The sequence below is a fragment of the Meles meles genome, chromosome 12, assembly GCF_922984935.1.
Source record: "Meles meles chromosome 12, mMelMel3.1 paternal haplotype, whole genome shotgun sequence".
In the NCBI taxonomy this organism is placed as follows: domain Eukaryota; kingdom Metazoa; phylum Chordata; class Mammalia; order Carnivora; family Mustelidae; genus Meles; species Meles meles.
The window spans coordinates 37,381,974-37,392,406 of record NC_060077.1 but is presented as its reverse complement, the minus strand read 5'-3'; positions in this window follow the sequence as shown (position 1 = coordinate 37,392,406).

Below are 10,433 nucleotides of genomic sequence, written 5' to 3'. Positions count from 1 at the left end.
CTGTCTTAGAAGTCATCAGGTGCATGTCTAACAACCCATGAATAAAAAGGAGCAAAAATAGAGTCCCAGACAAGTGCGAGAGTCCTGAACTCAAGCCCCTTCTCGCATATCACAGCCCCATTCTAACAGCAAACTTCCCATCCTCAAAATAAACATTTTCTGAGGTCATCCAGGGCACCTGCAGTTCATAAAATACTTTATGACATGTTAAATTCAGTGTGATTAAATCAAGTTCAAGATTCCCCCCCGGAGTCTCTCTCAGCACACATGTCAATCAAATCCAGGCTGAGCCATCAAACCCAATTACCCAGAAACCAGCTGACATAAGCTATTAATAAAACCACATGAAGCCAGGGAGCAGACGTCCTCACTCTGCGGCTCACCGTCTCTGCCCAGGTGTCACACCATTGCTCCCGAAGCTTCTGCACTTGGCCAGATTCCCACCTCATCTTGTCTCGATCTTCCCTTCCCGGACTGCTGCCCTGCACCCGTGGAGCCCTCAAAACGTATCTGTTGGGCTAAACACTTCTCCTCGCCTTATAATAAGCATATTTCAGACTATCTGGATTTCCTCCCCTCCGATTTCAAGTGTTTTGGAGCATCTGAACTAACTGATGTTCCCTGCACATGCCCATGGAGACGATACCTTTTGGGCAGTGGCCGTGTCCCCAGCCAAGCACGTGGAGTATGTGTCTCCTCACTTGCCTCCTTTCTCTTCCTCCTAGAGAGCAGAGGCTCAGGAATGAACACCTGCTGGTCACCTCCTGAATGCCGCGCGCTACAGACACATGTACACTATGTGTACACGCACACCACCTTCTGGGCTGCAGCACTGCAACTCAGAGACATTAAATAGCTCATCTGAGCTCATGCCACTGATTTTGCTGCAGCTCACAGTTGAACCCAGACTCTAGGATGGCAAAGACATCCTCTATCCAGACTTCACTGCTCAGTTGGGCCTTTTCTCCTCAAACTGAGTGCAGTCCCCAAAACTTTGAAGGGTATTTAGACAGGTACAAGTTTTAAAAGAGCCTTGAAGTGTGCAAATGAGACCTCATCTTAATAGATGCATTTCTCAGACGTGACAACCTAACAGATTAATGCCACACTTAAGACTCAGTACTCAAGGGGCGCCTGGGTGGATCACTGGGTTAAAGCCTCTGCCTTCAGCTCAGGTCATGATCTCAGGGTCCTGGGATTGAGCCCAGCATCGGGCTCTCTGCTCAGCAGGGAGCCTGCTTCCTCCCACCCCCCTCTCTCTGCCTACCTCTCTACCTATTTGTGATCTCTGTCTGTCAAATAAAGAAATAAAAATCTTTAAAAAAAAAAAAGACTCAATATTCAACATCTATAGAGTTTTCCATATGTTTCTGCTCCTTGGTACCTATGCAAGCCTGAGACATACTAGTCTTTCAGGAGATATTTGGAGAGAGAAGGCAGGAAGGGATGAAAGGGTGGGCATGTGGGGTGTTTAGTGTGGGAATGGGGGTGGATGCTCTACTCAGGTGAGCAAAGTAGGGCCCGGGGCCGACCTGCTGGTTGCACGGTTAACACTGTGTGCAAACATCTCCCTGTTTTGTGTGCTTCCATCGCCCCCTAGCCACCATGGGGAGAAATACCCATCTTAGGGAAAAGCCTTTGAGCCCTTTGAGTTGACAGTCTTTGCTGCAGTGTACACCTGCGTGCTTTGTCTTTTCCATTAGCAGCTTTCTTTAGTCGCTATTATTAAAAACCGGTGTCTGTAAGGGTTGGCATCACTTATCTTCTCAGCGCAAAAGAATGGGATTTGTCAGTTCTTTAGAAGCCCTTTCCTAGTAAGAACCATGCCTTGCTTGTCTCTGAGTCCCCGACTCTACCATGAACACTCCTGGGCATCTGTCCACATGTATCCTGGCTTTAGCACCGGGCCAGGTCCTGTCTCCTTCATGAAGCTCACACAGCGACAGCTTCTACTAATTCCCCACTGACCACGTGCAAGGGGCCTGATGAGCACCATCTCACGTAATTCTCCTCATGACTCTATCTCACAATCAGGGAAACTGAGGTATGGTGGGTGCACACACCTTGGCAAAGCCATGATTCAAACCCAGCTGCCTCCTCCTCAGATCTAGGACCCTCCTCTCAATGTGGGCCCCGGGAGTCCCCCCCGGCCAGAGTGGTATCTCCATCTTCTGCCGCCATTCCTTTCTGACTCCTTCGTGTCATTTTTCATCCCAGCTCCCTGTACGTTGTATTTCTTCTTTCTCTAAACCAGAAACTCAAGCCCCACGAAGGACGTTGTCCTTCAACATGTCATCTTTGTGCACACCAAAGCTCACACGTGATGGGTACTCAGGAAAGGCATGTGGCCATCCACGTAACTTGTGAAACTGCAGCTTCTTCAATGACTACAAGGTTGTTAGTTCTGAGTTCAGGTTTCCCTGAACCTGGAGAACCTGAGGAGAACCAGGAGAGACATGAGGATACCTGGCATCAGAATGACTCAGAGACCTTTAGCTGGTTGTCTGCTTACAAAGCTCTCATGGGAAGGAGGAGAGAGAGTGGGGGTATTGCCCGGGACAAATGCAAAGTAGGGTTTATAACTGAGAGACCACAGAGGGGAAGAGAGAGCTGCAGACCGTCTGAAAGCAGGCTCATCTGGGAACAGCGAGGCTTGGTTCACATTTTTTCCCATAAACTGATTAGCAGGCAGGAAGCAACGAGGTCAGTCTTGAGGCTCTACCTTGAGCCGGCCGAATAGAGACATCCAAGAAGACGATTCCCAAAAACCTGGGGAGTCTGGCTGTGGTGTAAGTGACAGGCTGCCTGTGCGATGTGTCCAGAGTCCTCCCCCTTCCCTGATCAGATTCCTCTGGGGGAGGTGAGCACTGTCCAACCATTGCTTGCCAGGACCGAAGCAGAGGAAGGTGGGCCATTCTTCAGCAGGGGAAAGGAGAACCAGCCCAGTGTTCTGGAAGAAAGGAGACTGGCCTGTAGGTTTGAAGGAGCATAGAATAGGGGGTGGGCAAAAGCAAAATTTGTGATTCTAGGTAGGAAATTAAGGGTCGGAGGAGAAAGAAAAAGAAAGAAGAGGTGCCCGCACGAGTTCAGTTCCCAACATTGAACAACCACGCCAAGTGGATGCAGGCCAACCCGCAGACAGTGTTGGACTCCTGAAGGACAACCTATGCCGGGCATGAGCCCTTCACCCCTCAGACTCTGGGGAGGGTCAGGGGGGCCCTGGAGAGGTCCCCAGTGGTAAGTTTGGGGCCATGGCCCTGGCTGCTGACCACTACAAAGAAATACAGCATTTTATCCACCAATGCTCACATCAGGGATATACTGATTGAGTATTTGCACTGAAACGAGAGAGGAGGGAGGAGAATGTGACTCTCTGGGATCATTAACAGACATGGAAGCCAATAACAAAGGGAAACTTGCAGGGGCATGGTGGAGTTGCCCTTCTGGTCAGATCAGGTTCCCTGTTGTCCAGCATGGCAGGTCCCACAGCCCCTGTGGTCATAGCTGTTGACCCTCCCCACCCAGGGAGGCAGCCCTGGCAGGAGCACCCAACCAGCTGGTTGAGCGGCAGCCCAAATTTCCAAGGCAGGCAAACCGGCTGGTCAATTGGGCCAAAGCCCAGAGTGATGCTGATCTTGGCAGGCTTTCTTGCCCTCTTGTCGCTGCCCATGGCCCACAGGTGGCTCTTCTCCACACGCCTGAGTCAAAAACAAAATCCCTTCCCTGAGAAACAGCAACAGAGCCGTTTGCCTCTGGGCTTCAAGAAATGTGCAATTCAGATCACACTTGTGTTAGAAGATCTGGAATTTCTGACTTTCCAAGAAGAAGCCCAGCATCCATGCCTTTGTGAAAAAAATAACAGGAATAAATATTTTCATAGTCAGTTCCTCAATGTCCACAGGTTCCAAGAGATTGCAAGGCCATAATCACCTCCCTCAACATTCACTGACTAGGGGTGCCTGGGTGGCTCAGTGGTTTAAGCCTCTGTCTTTGGCTCGGGTCATGATCTCAGGGTCCTGGGATCAAGCCCCGCATCGGGCTTTCTGCTCAGTGGGGAGCCTGTTTCTGCCTGCCTCTCTGCCTACTTGTGACCTCTCTCTCTGTCAAATAAATAAATAAAATAAAATAAAATAAAAAAACATTCACTGACTATTCCCACAGCGTCCTGAATACATTTTCGGGGCTGTTTCTAATTACCCTGCACTTGGGGAGTTCATTTTGCATCACAGTTTTGCTCTGGGCCATTGAAAACTATTTCCATCTCCCCATATGTGTTTGGCTACCACTAATTGGGGAAAGTTATTTTTAGCATTTCCTCATCCTTCCATCTTTGCAGATCTGCCCTATTTAGGGAAAAAAATCTAGAAAAGAGTAATTTTTCCCCCTAAGGAATACCAGAGATGTTTTTAAAGTTCTACAAGCAATTTTTTTCATGTTCAGTGTAGAAGTCAGTAAAGGAGAGCAAAAAATCCCAAATTCTGGATTTTCTTCTTTACCATGTGTGCTGGCGTAAAAAGAAAATGAAGGATTCTTTTCCTCCTTCAAAACTCAGGTCAGTGTCACCACCTCTAACAGATCCTACAGCTCCCCCATCCCACTCCAGCTTGGGGCAGACCCACCATCACTGGAATTCAACAACCGCACTAGAACTATACCTTGCTATACTTTTTATATTTCAGATACCACTTGCACCCTCAAAGAATTCTGTCAAATTTAAGATTTCTTTTTAAAAACTGAATATGAAGGATTTTCAAATACTTTTACTTAATCTGTACTTTCTTTTTATCAATTAGCAATTTGACAAGCAGCTTTAGAATTATTTTAGTACTTGAATTTAAAATTTAAAAGAATGGCAGCATACAAATATTTGTGTATTGCTGCCAAAATTAAGAAATGGTATTTTCTTATTATCTGGTTTAGTATTTTTGTTTTTAATTATCACTTATCAAACATAACAAAAGGGCAGTTTTTCAACCACACAGAAACATGAATCTTTGACTAATTTTGGTCAAAGATAGACCTACCAGTGTTACTCAGAAATGGATTCTATTGAAACAGTTTCATTTCTTCTGTTCTTCGTTACTCAAAGACTCATAATTAGGACTTCGTTCAAATATGTGAGCCGAGAGCTTCATAAAAAATTAATTCGAAATTAACTAACCTACCACACACGTATTAGAATGGCTCAGATCTGGGCCACTGACAAGGGCAAATGTTGGCGAGGATATGGAGCAACTGGAACTCTCCTTCAGGGTTGGTGGAAACACAAAATGACACAGGCACTTTGGAAAACAGTTTGGGATTTCTTACAAAACTAAACAGACTCTTTCCCTATGATTCAGCAAAAGTGATGTCTACTCAAGGAGTTGAAAACTTACGTGTACAGGAAAACCTGTACATGGATGTTTATAGCGACTTAATTCATAGTTATCCAGACTTGGTAACTTTTTGCCTGTTACTATGTTATGAATCTCTCTCCCACTTGGCCCGCAAGTCTATACATTTCTTTGTGTGGTGGACATGGAGAGGCAGTGCCTGCAACCCTTTCAAGGAAAGACTAGTGCCAGCTGTTGAAGGACAAGCTCCATCTGCTTCTTGCCTCAGTAGCAGAGAGCTGACTCACCCAAGAACATGCTCTTCCTGGGAGACCCATATCCATTGACTGGTTGTGGTAGGAGACAAAGGCCCACCCATTTCAGCCCAACATGGGACCATTCTGATAGGCTGCTTCTGCTCCAGAGCTGTCCAAAGTGTTCCTATTGTTGGCCCGTTTTGTACTAGGGTCTTTCCCATGAAGAAATCCCTCTTCCTTCACCTCCTTTCCACAGATGATCTCTAATAAATACCATACACATCAAACTCCATCTTGGTGTCTATTTCTGGAAAAAAAAAAAAAAAAACAACCTGTAACAATTTGGAAGTTAATTGCTTAATTAATAGCTAACATAACATATACCTTTACATATAAATATGCTATACTAGAAAATAGTGTGTGTTTTTTGTAATTATAGAAGAAACTGTTTCTTTCATAGAATGATTATTGGAATGAAAGATTCAAAAGTTGAGCACCACACCTGAAACTAACATGACACTCTATTTAATCTTACTGGATTTTTTTTTTTAAGATCTTAATTAGCTTACATGAGAAAAACTAGTGTGATATAGTTGAGACAGTCATATTGCTTTTCAAACCTTGGTCCTAGACATGAAATCAGAATATCATTTCATTGTTGAGTTTTAATGATCTCCAATAGGATAATAATACATTATAATTTGATTTGTAAGCCTACTTTTGGAAGGATATATAAGTTACCTTTGTGGAATTGTGTAGGACCAAAATGTAATAAAGGACGTAAGTCAATCTAAAACAAAACAAAACGAAACGAAACACTTTAGTATCAAAAAAACCCACAGTCTTTTTCTAACAGCTATTATGCAAATCTATTATTTACATTATTTTCCTCTAAATAAAAATCACCCTTTTAGTTGGGGATATAGTCCTTGTTATTTGTTGCCCCCTTTACCTTGCTTTATTTTTCTTTCTACCATTTTTTTTTAGTATCTTTTATATCAATATCTGTCTGCCCAGCACCTAGAATGGAGCTTCACATACAGTAAATGTTCCATAAATATTGGATGGAGAGGTAATGAATATATGAATAAATGGTAACGAATAAATGAATAAATGACTTAGGGCCAAAGGCAGATAAAACATATCCAGACCAATAATACATTTGGCCTCCCTCTTCAGGAAAATGAAGCACAGTATTAACTTGCTTCATATAAAATTGCCCCAAGTACTCATTGTATATGCACAGATGTATCTAAGCCTTTTTCTTTGCTCCCTGCTTCCTCCCAGCCCCACCCCTTTGATGCAGACTGCCTGATTGCATAGCTCTGGGGGGAGAAGGTTGTATTCAGAGGATCAAGAATGGTAACAGATGGCTGGATGCCCTCATTCTGCAGATGCCTCTGTATCTGTGCTGCTTAAAAGCATTTTAACTAGTATAGGGTGAGACGGGTATTATCTGGTTGCAGCCCAAGTTTCGAATCCCAGATTAGTGCCCAGTCCCCTCAGCCTCACAGCTGCTAATCCTCCATGACAGCTCTTGTGCACCTGTGGATGCTGAATGCTTTCAGACTTCAGGGAATTCTGTTTCATTATAACTTGTTTGGGGTTGGGTTTTCCCCAACATGAGCTCTTTGGCTAATGTCGCTGGCTCATATTTTTGTTAGACTATTTAAAGACAAGTGAATAAATTTGGAGAGAGTAAGGAAAGGTGTTATAGGAGACCTGAGATTGAGCTAGGACTTTGGCCATCCGTGTTTAGTCATCAAGCAGTCGTTAACCTTATTGTTGTTCTGACAAGATGGCGGAGAAGCACAGGTCAATTTAGAGATTCAGTCCAAGGGGAACAGCGACTCTCACATTGTTTTGTGGAGAGACCTGACCGAAGAATGTTAACAGAAGCACACAGAACCTCATAAAAGCACAGTCTGTGTTTATAGTTAAGTAGTTAAGTTCGTAGTTAAGTTCACCTACAGCGTTTTTGTTACTTCTGTCTACAATCAGAAAGACTTTAGGGGCACCTGGGTGGCTCAGTGGGTTAAAGCCTCTGCTTTTGACTCAGGTCATGATCTCAGGGTCCTGGGATCAAGCCCTGCATTGGGCTCTCTCCTCAGCAGGGAGCCTACTTCCTCCTCTCTCTCTGCCTGTCTCTCTGCCTACTTGTGATCTCTGTCTGTCAAATGAATAAATAAAATCTTAATATATATCTATATATTTAATATATATATCTTAATATATATCTTAATATATATCTATATATTTAAATATATATATAATATATATATAAATGTGTATATATATATATATATATATAAATATATAAAAAATAAAAAGAAAGACTCGAAAGCCATAATCTTCCAATAGCGTTTCATGTGACTGCAGTGGATGTTTGTTATGCTAAGTCTGTAAGCCGTAGACTCTTCCTTAGTTTCTAAATGAACCTTTTCCAGTTTAAGTAATTTGCACAGAGGAAAATGTCAACTTTTCCTCTTTTCTTCCTCAGAAGGAACTGATTAGAACAAATGCAGGAGACCCCAAATGTTGAAATCAGCAGACCTTTAAATTGCATGGAAATAGATTTCTTGAAACGTAATTCTACCTGGGTTGCTGAAAATGGAGCTAAGAAATCCATTAGCTCTTGGCCCTTTTCCCATTTTTGTAATTATTGTTATATCTTCCTCTGTTGTGAAGTGTCTATTATGTAAATCCCATTGGGAGTGGCTTTTCCATCATGATCGGCTCATTGCTGCTGTCAGTACAGAGCCTCCTGGGGACTTCACTGAGAGTCTACCCAGAAAGGAAAGGAAATGTGAGTTTGAAGAGTTTTGTTAGCATGAGATGGGACAGTCTCCATTGTAGCCAAAACATTTCAGGATGCTTTTGGCCTTTGAAATCACCTCAGAGAAAATATACAGGGTTTGGTATATTGTTCCCTCCTTTTTTAGGGAAACATGACCAGACACATTTTTATTGTCACAGAGGGAATAAACTCCTTTCCTTTGGACGCAATTTTTGTTGGGTTTGTAATTTTAAGGTCACTGATGGGAGGAGGGGGAGGTGTCCATTTCCCATAGAAGGCAAGTAGAGTGAAGAAGCTGATAGATCTTCTCAAAGAGGGTTAGATAGGGGGCACCTGGGTGGCTCCATGGGTTAAAGCCTCTGCCTTCAGCTCAGGTCATGATCCCAGGGTCCTGGGATCGAGCCCCACATCCAGCTCTCTGCTCAGCGGGGAGCCTGCTTCTCCCTCTCTCTCTGCCTGCCTCTCTGCCTACTTGTGATCTCTGTCTGTCAAATAAATAAAATCTTAAAAAAAAAAAGAGGGTTAGATAGAATGTAAAATTATAATCATGAAGAATGTCCATCCATCAATAATCTTTTATAAGCTCCAATTTAAAGATGTCTCTCAATTAGGAAAATAAGGTAGTACGGTATAATACAGAGAACATAAGCTTTGAAATTTAAGAACTGTTACTGGCTATTAAAGGGAACTAATGAAGATAGGCCTTCCAGAATTATGATTTTGGGTCAATATCGCAGACTGGGTGGACATGGAAGAGATTCTCTGCCCTCTCCCACCATTTTTCTCTAAACATCTGTAACTCCTATAGATATGAACAGACTTAAATGGGTAGCCCCATTCACAAGATTTAGAAAACTGGTCCAATATCTATAGGACACCAAAGCCAGAATGAGAGCAGAAGCGTCATGGCATGAGGTTATCACACCCAATATCACACCCAAATAGAGCTCTTATCAGCTGGGAGTTGAGGTTTTCTTTAAGATTTTATTTACTTAGGGGCACCTGGGTGGCTCAGTGGGTTAAGCCTCTGCCTTCAGCTCAGGTCATGATCCCAGGGTCCTGGGATTGAGCCCCGCATCGGGCTCTTTGCTCGGCGGGAAGCCTGCTTCTACCTCTCTCTCTGCCTGCCTCTCTGCCTATTTGTGATCTCTGTCTGTCAAATAAATAAATAAAATCTTTAAAAAAAAAGATTTTATTTATTTATTTGAAAGAGAGAGAGTGAGAGAGAGCATGAGAGGGGAGAAGGTCAGAAGGAGAAACAGATTCCCGGTGGAGCTAGGAGCCGGATGGACGACTCGATCCTGTGACTCCAGGATCACGACCTGAGCCGAAGGCAGCCACTCAACCAACTGAGCCACCCAGATGCCTGGGAGTTGAGGTTTTAACACACTTACTGAAACAAGAGAGTTAGTTCCCCAACCTTGGGGAAAGGATGGTCATGAGTAATGTCAGGATTTTCTTTCATGAACTTAACAAGTAGAAAATCTCTTCCTATGTTCCTGGAGAAGAAACAAGAAGATAACCACCTACTTTGATCCTTCGACCAAAAGAGCCACCCACAATATATCAAAATAGACGTGTGAGGTTCTGCATTTACAATTTGGATATGGTGAGAAAACCCTCATGCAAAGAAATTAATATAAAAATTCTGAAATGGGTGAAACCACTAGAAACACGGAGGAGGCCCTGTAAATCCTTTCTTAGAGACATTTTTTTACCCCCTGTGATGAACCAAATTATACCCCCCACAATTCATATGTTGAAGCTCAAGCCCCTACGGTGATTGTAATTAAAGACAGGACCTTTAAAGAGGTAGTTAGGGTTCAATGAGGTCATAAAGGTGGAGCCCCGATCCAGTAGGACTAGCGTGTCTCTGAGAGGAGGAAGAGACACAGAGGAAAGACCATGTGAAGTTGGAATGAAAAGGGCCAGCTTCAAGCCAAGAACAGAGGCCTTAGGAGACACTAAACCTGCTGGCAACTCCTTGACCTTGGACCTCTAACCTCCACAACTGTGAGAAAATAATTTCTATGTGCAAGCTACCCAGGCTGACTACGACACTTC